Genomic DNA, 12177 nt, shown 5'->3' on the forward strand with positions numbered 1-12177 from the left:
TAGCCACCAATGGATCACAGTGTATCAATGTGTCCATATGGCAGAGGCTGGTGATCTCATTTTAACTTTAAGATTAACATTAACATTTAACATTAACATTTAACTTTAAGATTATAATTTGAATTCAGTTTTTATGATAATGATTGAGAAATTAAAATCTTATTATTGAAACAAAACTTTTTCTCCAGGTAATAGGCCAAACAGAAACCCTGCTGACACATTTACTGAAAATATAGGCTATGACCATCTTTTGTGGCATCACGATTGATGATGGCTGTCAATTATCGTCGCTATTGTAACGGCATTCAGAGGTGGAAGAAGGATCGGACCAAAGTGTTCATGATGTAATATTTAATGAAACCAACTGAACACTGAAATACAAAACAATAAAGTGAATGAACGAAAACAGAAACAGTACTGTGTGGACCAAACACCCACAACTCAAAAGTGAAACCCAGGCTACCGAAGTATGATTTTCAATCAGGGACAACGATTGACAGTGTTAGTGTTCAAATACTGGAGAGTTGAGACCAAATCACGGACGCTGGACAGAGTGGATTTCAGTTGTAACGAAAGACAGTTTTAATGAGTCAGAGATATCTTGTCCCGCAGTTTTACGTGCACGGACCTAGTTCACATAACTCGGCAAGGAGCCAGGTGAAAAAGAGGCCTATACAATGGTTACATACATTTTTATACATAGAATAAAGTAGGTGGAGTCTTGTCGTTTCGGTCTTCTTGACTGGTCGGAGGGTTGGAGGCGGGCCTTGCTCTAGCCAGAGCGGGCCCCATTGGTGCACAGCAAAAGTTCTTTGCTCTTGGGACCGGCCAGTTAGAGGGAGATGAGATGTGTGTTTATATAAGGAAGAGGGGGTCAGTCTTCTGGCTGGGTGTATGTGTTCTTACGACGGAATGTCTTTGTTTATATGAGCTATGTGTATGAATATTTATATAACAAATCCCCCTCTTCACGTCTATTAGACGTGAAAACTATAGCAGAAAGGTGGCGGTTGCAATCGTGGGTATACATAAGGTGGTGCTCCTAACCTTGTCTGGTTTGCATGGTGGGTCTGTAGGTGTAGTGCTACGTTTGGGACGGGAGTGATTGGAGGGAGTGATATCAGGAAAGGAGTTAGGGACATGTGTAGGGGTTGGTGTATGTGATGTGGCAGGGTGAAGTAGTTGTTCAATTAACCATGTGAAAGTCCTAGGGTTACTCCAAATATCAGTATGAATATCACAAATAAGGGACCAGATATCCCCAGCCTCACCCAGAGAGGGAGAAATTTCCCTCTAACTGGGCGAGGTTCCCTTCTCAGGGGAGGCGGAGTTTGATGCCGCATCACCTGAGGAAGGAGTGTCTTCATTTGGAATCGAATTTAGGCCGCTCAAATCAGCTCTGACTTCAGTCAGTGTTCTAGAAGGAATTGGGGCTGGGGTGCAATGTGTAAGGCGGTGCCAAGGTGTGCCTGATTTACCTTTGACCTGGACTGAGTGTGAAGTAACCTCCTTCACTTCGTACGGTCCAGTCCACCTGGGTTCCAGCCACTTTCTCTTGTGGACTGTAACCCTCACCCCGTCACCAACCTTTACCTTCAGTAGTGGCGTGTCCCCCGGCAGCTCCCCCTCCTGGACCTTGTGAACCTGGGTAGAGAGTGCTGCAGAGAGAACCGTCAGTTTTTTCACATAATTAGACATTACAATTTGTTGTACATCAAGGGCGGGCATATGACCTCCCTCCCTTGGTGGACCATGCATGACTCTACCAGTCATTATCCCAAAGCTATCTTAGCTTTTGGTTTGACGTTCCACCAGATTTTGGGATTGGGGCCTGTACACAGATCCAAATCTGTGGGTTATGCCAAATCTTTCTTCCACCTGTCTCAGGTGTTTGTTAAATGTGAGCCATTTGTCAAATTTGATTTGTCTTGGGATGCCATACCTGGGTATTAGTTTGGTTTGTAGCCACTTAAAGACTGACCTAGCATCCTCCCCTTTTGTTATTATTGCCTCTACCCATTTGGAGAACCTATCTACTATGACTAGGAGATAGAGTTTGCCTTTAGATACATTTTCGGGGCCCATGTCGGTGTAGTCTATACTAATATCCTGAAAACATGCATTAGGTGTTACGTATGAGCCCATTGGTGTTTGATATGGTTTCTTTGGGTTGTGTCTGTCACAACCATTGCATTCGTCACAAAATAAATAATCGTCATAAAATAAGTCAGTCATATTTTTTATGTGAGGGTGCCACCAGATGTGCGAGGCCTTTTTGGAGGGTCTTTAGTTTGCCTTCGTGTGTGGGGCCATGTGTTTCTCATAAAAGTTCTGGGTCCATCAGTGTGGCCTGCTTCATGGGCATGGGCTGAGTCTGTATAGATATTCAGTCTTTCCTTTTCCTCTGATGAGGACCTGCGTCAATCCGATGATTTCAGCTAATTTGGCCGATGCTGGTTGAGGGATGATGGCTGATTGAAGGGTGACATCACGAGGTGAGCTGTTTTTTCAATAGCTTTTGCTACTGCAGCAACGTATCTGGAGCATGTTGACTGTCCTACCACAATGTGGTCAAGTTTGAAGAGTAGTACATCAAGACCCTTCTCTCCCCCTCTTGTTTCTGGAATAGGACGGATGAGGTGAATCCTTCCCTTTCAGAAACATCCAAATGGAACTTGTTCTTGTAGTCAGGTGCAGTCAGAGCTGCTGCCGCTGATAGATCTGTTTTCAGGAATGCTATGGCTGTTGATGCTTCAGCCGTCCAGGCCAGGGGTGCATGGAGGTTCCTTGATCGTAGGATGACCGGTGCTGCCACCCCCTCTGGGCCACACCCAATGGTACAACACCTGATAGGTGGGGTCAGGTGCATCATGTCTTCGTCCCAGTCTGCAGTGTAGAGGCAGTCATCAGTTTCTGTTGCATTGAGTGTGCAATGGATCTCAGCTTGGGGAGTCTTATATGGGTGCAGAGTGTAGATTTGAGCTTTCAGTTGGTTGAACTTAAACTGGATGTGAGGGGTGGCAGGCCCTGTGGGTAGGCATTTTAGCCAGTACACTTCTTGGGCTTCAGACAGTGTGGTCATCGGCAGGAGTGGCATCCTCATCATTCTTACTGGGTGATCAGGTGTTGAAGTGGGAGGGTTGGTTGTAATCTTGCTGCTCCTGTTGCATGTGGCTAGATTCTGGGTGGTTGTATGCTGGCTGTTGCTGATGCATGGGTGTGGGTCCTGGTTGCTGATGTTGCAGAGGTGGGTTTCCCCCACTTCCTCTTGCTCTCCATTGCTGTTGCTGCGGGGAGAGTGGTTTCATGCAATCTCTGGCAAAATGACCGGTAATTCCGCAGTTAAAACACTGGTAATTTCCCCCTCTGTGTTGTCCAGTGTAGGGACCCCGTCGAGCCCATACTGGGTGTTGTTGTTGCAGGATATACTGCTGTGGGTGAGGGTATTGGGGTGGTGGGGCTGCCTGCTGTTGGATCATCTGAGAGACAGTCTGTGCCACGATTTGGGAGATGTCTGTTTTGGTTCCCGGCTCCTTCGTTTCTTCCGCCACCATCTGTTTCTTAGGTTTTTCTCCTTGTTGTGCTTCCTTCAATTGGAGTTTCAGGAGTTGTACCTGGAGGGACTGCACCTGGCTCTCAGCACCCCCTCTTTCCTTGTTGTGCTGGGTCACATGGTGGTGCACATGAGTGTTGAATTGGGTCAGAGGAAGTGCAAACAACCCTACCGTTCCTCTGAGTTTGGTTTTAACATCTCCGGGACACCCGTTGACCACCATTTCCTTCCACATGCTGAGTGTGGTATCAGTGTGATCGAATGGTTCTTCGTGGACCGATCTCCATGTGGTCTTAGCCCTGTCCAGGTATGCTGCAGGTTGCTCACCTGGGTTGATTGTAAAGGAGGATAAGGTGGCATGGTTTCTTTCTGTAGGGTATGCTCTCCGTAGAACTTCCCATAATCTGGTACGGAAGTGGTCTATGGACAGTGTTGGGGCCCGCCATCCAAGGTCAGCTGCTGTCATGAGGGCCTCCATGGTTCCGTGGTCGGTGGCTCTTGCTAGAAGTGCTTTCATGTCTCCTAGGCAGAGTTGCAGGCCTGACGTAAGTGTCTGCAGTTGAAGTAGCCACGCTGAAGCTCCTCCATGTAGGCTAGGCATCTGTCCCATCAGTGTTGTTAAATCAGTCATTTTCCAGGGCTGGTACTCCACAGTGTGTGCATCACCTGGTGTCGGTCGCAGGGGGTACTGTCCTGCCATCTCCTGCTCTCGCTCTCTTCTATCAGCAATTCTGGAGGACCGACGGAGTGTTTCGGACCCCATTGATTCGGTAACTTTGGTTACTGTTCCTCTCCTTATGCCTACCACACGGTAGGCTCCCTCTCTGTTGTTATCTTGGTTAGCTATTAGCTCCCTGAGTTCCTTAGCTCGAGCTATTGATGATTTCAGCAGCTCCTGCATCTTAGTCACGTTTGGAGCTCCCATCGGAGCTGGGGTGAGCACCATGTCAATTTCTTCTTCGTTTTCGATGTCCATGTTCTGATGACAGTCCTCCCTATCCGTCTGATAGAAGTGGTTTGAATCTAATCTTGTTTGTAAGTGTCCTCTGGTTTCAGAGGTGAGAGAGTTCACAGAGGAGCATTGCGGCCTCCGTTCCTGGGGGAGGTCTCCTGCTCCTGGAATCCCAGTTTCGAACTGTTCACATACCATATGGCCAGCCGTTATCCCCAGGGTAATTTCCCCTTTTAACTCCCCTTGGTCTATTCACGGGCTCCGGTGATTTTGTCCCTTTGAGTATGGCTGGGGCTGAACTGCCTCCATTGTCAATTGTGGATATAGTGAGGGAGAAACGGCCACAGGGGGAGCCGTGGGCAAGTTCTCAGGCGGAGCTTTAACATCCCCCGATGCCACAATAGCCACGCCCATCATGTCTGGTGTGTTTTTGGGCAGCACCCTCCTACTCTCCTGTATGGCCCATGTACCTATCTTGAGCTCCCCCTCTGCTCTCTCTCTCTCTCTTGTACCTACTTTTTTGAACATGTGTATGTTGTTTCTCTCCGCCTCACTCGCTTTTGCATGCTCTACTGCGTCCTCTAATTCTGTCTGCATATCTTGGAGTTTCCCCCCTGTAGGTGGTCCTCCGCTAAAATAACCTGCTTGTGTCCATCTTATCCGTAATCCTTTCCACACTTTCTCCACTTTCCCATACTGTTTTTTACCTCCCGCTCTATCAATCATACTCTGATCTAAATAATCATTGAATTTTAGTTTGGGCGTGGTAGCTGCAGACATTTTATCTAGTTCGTCTGATAATGTGTATAATGCGTTATTTAGGTATATTCAATCCTTACTATGTGGTGTTTATTTCTATCGTTGTATGCTTAGCCTGTCCCTGGTCGAGACAAAAGGGGGTTATCAATATGTGACGCCCGCCACGTGTGTATTTCACCGGTATTTTATTTGAATTTGTTCAGCGATTCGTTTAGGTATTTTCTATAAATGATTCTGCGATTTCCTTTTGGAACAATATATCAGTGAATATATGCGGTTCTATAACAATTTTCAGAGTAATTCTAGCTCTTTAGGAAATATCGATAGAATTTCTAGACAACTAAGAGTTGTTCAGTGAATTATTTAAATACTTTCTGTAAACAATTCAGTAAATTCCTTTATGAACTTATATCAGTAAATTCGAGCGATTCTATAGCAATTGTCAGAATAATTCTATATATTTAGGAAATATGGATAGAATAGAAAAACCCCAAAATCAGTGTGTAGCTTTTAGCGTCTGTAAAACAAAGTCTGTATTAAGCTCGGCGGCTTATTTAAATACTTTCTAGAAACAATTCAGTAAGTTCCTTTATGAACTTATATCAGTAAATTCCAGCGATTCTATAGCAATTGTCAGAATAATTTTAAACTTTAGGCAATATCAACAGGAATGAAAAAAAACGAAAATCAGTATTTCGGCCCGGCTGCTGTCAATCAAAATTGCACGGCCATTCGATACTAAGGTGGCTTTGTCTACCAGCACGTGTGCATAATAGCCCAGTTACGTATCCCAACCTACTCCGCGACAAACGTTTCTTTCAATTTAATTTCCCCCATCTCCAAATCATGGAATGTCAACTCTGGTTCATCTTATGTTTATTGTTTGATGTGCAATAGCCACATCATTCCCGATCTCTGTCTAGTGGAAGGCCAAACTTACATATCCTGTATCTACTCGACTACACCTCTTACAAAACCTATTAAATAATACACAGCTTTTTTAATAGGGCATTTTTCATGCAGATTCATTCAATCCAACCACACCTCCACAAGACCTATTCGATGTTATATGTATCAACAGGAGATTTTACTTGCAGATCCGGTTCATCTATCATTCAACTATAACCACACCTCCACAAGACCTTACTTGCAGATTCGGTTCATCTATAACCACACCTCCACAAGACCTTACTTGCAGATTCGGTTCATCTATAACCACACCTCCACAAGACCTTACTTGCAGATTCGGTTCATCTATAACCACACCTCCACAAGACCTTACTTGCAGATTCGGTTCATCTATAACCACACCTCCACAAGACCTAACTTGCAGATTCGGTTCATCTATAATTCATTCATTCGTATGAAATTCTCATTGAATTTCCAACATCCATAATTGTGTCCATTACGTGTTAAAACACAGCCACTATTTAACGTCACCTCTATACACAACCCAATACATATATAATTAGGACAGTTTTCTATGCAGATTTCAGAACAAATAGGGTCCCTGGAGGAATTTAACACATTGGTCAATCACAATTCACACATTCCTATTAAAATAACTGAGTATAGGCCCATTAATAAGAATATATATATATATATTTTTTTTTTTTTTTTTTTACAAAGCAAGATATCTTTAATCAATGTCTTAGGTTCTTATGTAAAAAATTTGGGCACCGATTCATACTCACGCCCAGTACTTTCTGATCAAAATTTGGTTTAGACTATAATACAATATGCAGATTTCGATATAACGGGCTCTGCTCACCTTTATATAGAGCGCTCCGATCAGATTTCCTGAGGCAAGATGAATGGCTGGGGAAGTCACTCTTCCGTCTGATTTTTAGCCGTGATCAGTCTCGTCCTCTCACACTAACTTATAATAGATCGAATTCAAGAACAACCAACCTCTGCTACCAATTCTGTTAGTGTTCAAATACTGGAGAGTTGAGACCAAATCACGGACGCTGGACAGAGTGGATTTCAGTTGTAACGAAAGACAGTTTTAATGAGTCAGAGATATCTTGTCCCGCAGTTTTACGTGCACGGACCTAGTTCACATAACTCGGCAAGGAGCCAGGTGAAAAAGAGGCCTATACAATGGTTACATACATTTTTATACATAGAATAAAGTAGGTGGAGTCTTGTCGTTTCGGTCTTCTTGACTGGTCGGAGGGTTGGAGGCGGGCCTTGCTCTAGCCAGAGCGGGCCCCATTGGTGCACAGCAAAAGTTCTTTGCTCTTGGGACCGGCCAGTTAGAGGGAGATGAGATGTGTGTTTATATAAGGAAGAGGGGGTCAGTCTTCTGGCTGGGTGTATGTGTTCTTACGACGGAATGTCTTTGTTTATATGAGCTATGTGTATGAATATTTATATAACAACAGCTGCCTCTGATTGAGAACCATACTAGGCCAAACTCAAAACCCCAACATAGAAAAACACATAAGACTGCCCACCCCAACTCACGCCCTGACCATACTAAAACAAAGACAAAACAAAGGAACTAAGGTCAGAACGTGACAGCTATAGGATGCAATCATAATGTCGCCCAAGCTATAGTAAGTTAGTCATTCCCCTGACATCAGTGGGCTGTACTTGACCCTTTGACCCGGTGACTCACAAAGCTGATTGAAGCATCCCTGACAACCTCCCTGACCAGCTGACATCAGCTTCGGTGACAAAGGACGCTGACTGTAGACAGACGGTCTCCAGGGGAAGAATTCTTCCTGTAACCTAGATGAACCAACAGAATAGTTCATAGTACTTTTTATAGTTACACAAAGAAAGGTATGTGAGCCTGTATGCATGGAACATCTCAAGGGGGGAGAAAGAAGAAGAAGAAAAAGTCCTTTTACAAGTGCTTGTAAAACCGGGGAGTAGTGGATACATACTCTGACCTCAATCAAAGTAGTAAGAGCACGTTAAATATTCTTTACCCTTGAGTCCGTTTAACTCGGCAGGAATTTTAGAAGACTTGAACTATTCTAACCCATTAGGAGCTGCCAGCAGGTCACTGCCAAATGTTTGTCAACTGAGATTTACTCTTGGGGGAATGTATTTTATTACTCAACTTTTAAAAGCAGCTTTGAGACAATTTATGGCATCCTCTTGTGGTTAAACTTTGAAGGAAAAGCCGTTTGTTCTAAGTTATTTTTCGAAAGCTAAACTTAGCTTCAACGTGGCCCCTGGGAGCTGTGTTGGTAGGCTTTCTGCACACAGGACGAGCCTAATAAACCTAAACATAGCGTTTGTAGAGGCCGACCGATATAGGATTTTTGGGTCCGATTAGCGATTTTAGGGAGGCAAAAGTTACCTATTACCAATATGTGGAATTAAAAATCAGAAATTTTTGTTCACATTGTGCCTCAAAAGGATTAACTGATACTCCAAATGATGATTTCTTAACTAAATATTACAATTTAAGAACATTTTATTTGTGGTTTACATGATCACCACCAAAAAGCAACTATATCCTCTATAAATACAAAACATATTAAAAAAAATAAAAAAATACCTTAAGTAAAACATACAGATTTGTCTATGGCAGTAGATAAGAATGCAGAAGTGTTTGTGCTGAAGCACTACAAGCACACTAATAAACAAGGGCTGAATGAATTAAACTTAGTCTCAAAGTAAATCTGAAACTGCACTTTTTATTAAAACACACATCACCACAACACTACATAACGAGATACCTAAGACGACAGCCTAGCATGGCAGCAACACGATAGCATGGCAGCAACACGACAGCAACACGATAGCATGGCAGCAACACGACAGCATGGCAGCAACATGATAGCATGGCAGCAACACATGACAGCATGGCCGCAACACATGACAGCATGGCCGCAACACATGACAGCATGGCCGCAACACATGAAAGCATGGCCGCAACACATGACAGCATGGCAGGAAACACATGACAGCATGGCAGGAAACACATGAAGAACATATCAAGAACGTTTTTCCCCATCTACGTAACATTGCAAAAATCTGAAACTTTCTGTCCAAAAATGATGCAGAAAAATGTATCCATGCTTTTGTCACTTCTAGGTTAGACTACTGCAATGCTCTACTTTCCGGCTACCCGGATAAAGCACTAAATAAACTTCAGTTAGTGCTAAATACGGCTGCTAGAATCCTGACTAGAACCAAAAAAATTGATCATATTACTCCAGTGCTAGCCTCCCTACACTGGCTTCCTGTCAAGGCAAGGGCTGATTTCAAGATTTTACTGCTAACCTACAAAGCATTACATGGGCTTTCCCCTACCTATCTCTCTGATTTGGTCCTGCCATACATACCTACACGTACGCTACGGTCACAAGACGCAGGCCTCCTAATTGTCCCTAGAATTTCTAAGCAAACAGCTGGAGGCAGGGCTTTCTTCTATAGAGCTCCATTTTTATGGAATGGTCTGCCTACCCATGTGAGAGACGCAAACTCGGACTCAACCTTTAAGTCTTTACTGAAGACTCATCTCTTCAGTGGGTCATATGATTGAGTGTAGTCTGGCCCAGGAGTGTGAAGGTGAACAGAAAGGCTCTGGAGCAACGAACCGCCCTTGCTGTCTCTGCCTGGCCGGTTCCCCTCTTTCCACTGGGATTCTCTGCCTCTAACCCTATTACAGGGTCACTAGCTTACTGGGGCTCTTTCATACCGTCCCTAGGAGGGGTGCGTCACTTGAGTGGGTTGAGTCACTGATGTGATCTTCCTGTCTGGGTTGGCGCCCCCCCGCCCCCCCCCTCCCCCCCTTTGGGTTGTGCCGTGGCGGAGATCTTTGTGGGCTATACTCGGCCTTGTCTCAGGATGGTAAGTTGGTGGTTGAAGATATCCCTCTAGTGGTGTGGGGGCTGTGCTTTGGCAAAGTGGGTGGGGTTATATCCTTCTTGTCCGGGGGTGTCATCGGATGGGGCCACAGTGTCTCCTGACCCCTCCTGTCTCAGCCTCCAGTATTTATGCTGCAGTAGTTTATGTGTCGGGGGGCTAGGGTCAGTTTGTTATATCTGGAGTACTTCTCCTGTCCTATCCGGTGTCCTGTGTGAATTTAAGTATGCTCTCTCTAATTCTCTCTTTCTCTCTTTCTTTCTCTCTGAGGACCTGAGCCCTAGGACCATGCCTCAGGACTACCTGACATGATGACTACTTGCTGTCCCCAGTCCACCTGGCCGTGCTGCTGCTCCAGTTTCAACTGTTCTGCCTGTGATTATTATTATTTGACCATGCTGGTCATTTATGAACATTTGAACATCTTGGCCATGTTCTGTTATTATTAGAAATCTCAGAGACCAATTGGTAAACTCTGATTTACCACCCCAAGATATTCCTGAACAACGTCTATTTGCGCCCCTACTGGATGGAAATTACAAATGTAATGGCTGTGCTCAATGCAATGTCACTTAGAAATGTAGATCCTTCAAACACCCACAAACAGGGAAATTGATCCCAATAAAAGGTGTTATTACGTGCTCCACTAAGGCAGTTATTTATCTTATAACTTGTCCTTGTGGTAAAAATTATGTAGGTAAAACAAAGCGCGAATTAAAGCATCGTAGCACCATTAGGTGTAAAAACTTTACTTATCCAGTTGCGGCCCACTTCTTGGAGGCAGGCCACTCGATTTCGTCTCTGCTTATATTGGCATCGAACATGTCACCCTCCCTAGGAGAGGGGGTGACCTTGATAATTTATTGTTAAAATGAGAGGCTGCCTGGATCTTTAATTTAAAGACCCTTGCACCCTTCGGTCTCAACGTAGACTTTGATCTGAAGCCATTCTTGTGATTATTGTGACTTTGCCATTGTAATTGTGTGTAAACTTGTATAGTCAAATTAATCTATGATCGTATGCTATCCATTTGTTTGTATGCTGTTCTTTGTATGACATTTTAATATTTGATTATTAACCAATGATATTAGGCCACTCCTGGCCATGATTACAGACACCTGTGTCTGAGTCATCCTGCAGTGTTTGTGATTATACCCTGATGAAGACAGCTTGGCTGTCAAAACGTTGGTATTACATTTTTGCATCTGAGCTCCAAGAGTGTGAGGCTCTCTTTTATTTTCCTGTTATAATCTCCACCTGGCACAGCCAGAAGAGGACTGGCCACCCCACATAGCCTGGTTCCTCTCTAGGTTTCTTCCTAGGTTTTGGCCTTTCTAGGGAGTTTTTCCTAGCCACCGTGCTTCTACACCTGCATTGCTTGCTGTTTGGGGTTTTAGGCTGGGTTTCTGTACAGCACTTTGAGATATCAGCTGATGTACGAAGGGCTATATAAATCAATTTGATTTGATTTGATGACAGCATGGCAGCAACACATGACAGCATGGCCGCAACACATGACAGCATGGCAGCAACACATGACAGCATGGCCACAACACATGGCAGCATGGCAGCAACACATGACAGCATGGCAGCAACACATGACAGCATGGCCGCAACCCATGACAGCAACACATGACAGCATGGCAGCAACACATGACAGCATGGCCGCAACCCATGACAGCAATACCTGACAGCATGGCAGCAACACATGACAGCATGGCCGCAACACATGACAGCATGGCAGCAACACATGACAGCATGGCAGCAACACATGACAGCATGGCAGCAACACATGACAGCATGGCCGCAACCCATGACAGCATGGCAGCAACCCATGACAGCATGGCAGCAACCCATGACAGCAACACATGACAGCATGGCAGCAACACATGACAGCATGGCCGCAACACATGACAGCATGGCCGCAACACATGACAGCATGGCCTCAACACATGACAGCATGGCCGCAACACATGACAGCATGGCAGCAACACATGACAGCATGGCCGCAACACATGACAGCATGGCAGCAACACATGACAGCATGGCCGCGACACATGACAGCATGGCAGCAACACATGAC

General features: G+C 44.7%; 1 pseudogene; it reads right to left on the reverse strand.

The window, feature by feature from the left end:
- Positions 1 to 7767: 7767 nt before the first annotated feature.
- Positions 7768 to 12177, reverse strand: part of LOC110535092 — a 33265-nt pseudogene continuing 28855 nt past the window's right edge.

The sequence above is a fragment of the Oncorhynchus mykiss genome, chromosome 11, assembly GCF_013265735.2.
Source record: "Oncorhynchus mykiss isolate Arlee chromosome 11, USDA_OmykA_1.1, whole genome shotgun sequence".
NCBI classification, from domain to species: Eukaryota; Metazoa; Chordata; class Actinopteri; order Salmoniformes; family Salmonidae; genus Oncorhynchus; species Oncorhynchus mykiss.